Source organism: Vigna angularis, chromosome 3 (assembly GCF_016808095.1).
Source record: "Vigna angularis cultivar LongXiaoDou No.4 chromosome 3, ASM1680809v1, whole genome shotgun sequence".
NCBI lineage: Eukaryota > Viridiplantae > Streptophyta > Magnoliopsida > Fabales > Fabaceae > Vigna > Vigna angularis.
The window spans coordinates 14,811,788-14,813,777 of NC_068972.1; positions in this window are offsets into that span (position 1 = coordinate 14,811,788).

Here is a 1,990-nt window from a genome sequence, read left to right on the forward strand (position 1 = left end):
ATTAAAATAAAATATAATTATTTATATAACATTCCATTTTAATAGTTTTAATACTATTACGAAAATATCACACATTCAATAAACAAAAAATTAACTTAATTATTAGTTTCTCTTACCTGTTAGAAGCCTACACCGCTCTAAAGAACTTAAATTGGTTTTCTCACCTCAAGAAACTATATTTGTTCCTACAAAACACCAAATCATAATCAAGGTACACTTTTATAACCACTAATTAGTAGAGAACATAAAAGAAGACTCAAACGACACACACGACAGAACCAACATCACATGCATTGGAAGACATAAAACTAAAGAAAAAAACATAAAATAACTTATTCTTTTGAAAGAACCGATCAAATATAAATAAAGACAACATCGTCGTGATCACGTAGACATTTTTTATCTTGAAAAAGATAACTTAACATTTAAAACTCTAAGAAAGAAGACAAATAATACTCAAATAATGAATTTTAAGAAAATGAATGTGTTTTAAGTAATAAATTCCTTAATAAAATTTTTATTTATACTTTTTTTAAAATATAAAAATAATATGGTGTCATTATTTATCACACTTTATCAATTATTAAAACTCTATTTTTCTAGTTTCACAATTTATTTCACTTATCTCAATACATTTAAAAACTTATTCTAAGAATATTAAAAAATCTTACAATTTGATTTACAGATAAATATTTCATTGGAAACTTAATCTTTTAAGATTTACTTTTATATACGGTAACAAAACTCTTCACACGTAACTAAAACAGAGAAGAAAAAAACTTGAGATATGAAAGGGGAAAAAAACTTGAGATGTGAAAGGGGAACAAAACTTAATTAAATTAAAATTTCAATTCATTGATTTTATTTATTCATGTCTTACTGTTGAGAAAAAAAATTAGAATCGAATTAAAAACAGAAAAAGTAAAGTAAATTATAAAAGAAATAATTTAAATAAACAATAAAATTAACACGTAAATTTATAAACAATTAGCATTTTATAATTTACATAATAATTTTAACTCTTATTTTAAAAAAATCATCTCTACTAAACTAATACAAATTTCACAACCACAGATTAATTATAAGTTCTCTAAAAAACCGTTTGACTCAATTAAACTTAAAAAAAAAATTAATTCAATTAAAATTTAGAGTAATTTTTACCTTTTAAATAGATGTGAAAAAATATTAAATAAATTATACAATGTTGGATGAGAAAATAAATTTTTTTTGACCTAGCATATATATCTAAACACATCCTAAGAAGAAGCTTGGTACGTTGAACGAAAATCCCAACAAGCTTGAAGTTGAGGAGTTAATGCGAATAAAAGGAACCCAAATACATGCTCATCTGTACCCCTCAGACCTTTCTTTCAACTGTTGCCGGTTCTAACCCAACCGTCCATCATCCACCGTACATTAAATTCTACTAATAATAATAAATTTCAATACAATTATTCATCAAAATACTAAATTCAAATTTACAATTATACTTCTACACCTTATTTCAAATTTATATTATTTTCAAATTTCAACTCAATGATCTTATTAAATTAGTGCTCCATTTAATAAAGAGGAAAATAAATAAATATGATAAAAAAAAACGAAGACAATATTTTGTATAATACCGTTTTTTTATTTAAAATATTTCAAAAAAGAAACCCAACTTTCGTAATAAATCATAAACCTTCATAATTAAGTATAAAATAGTTTATAAAGTCGATAACATGAAATAATTAGTTATACCCTTTTTTTTCCTAATTTTTTATATATTTATTCTCACACACACAAAATAATAATAAATAATAATAAGATGTGAGTTTCACTTTCTTTTCTTCAACGAAATATGTCTCCTCCCTCCTTCTTTTCTTCTACCTTTCTCTTACATGCTTTACCAACAAGAAAACATTAAATAAAAATGGAAAAGTAATTTAAGATGGATCATCCCTAACCACACAAGAGAGGTGCCTGGTTAGTTACGCCATTAATTTTC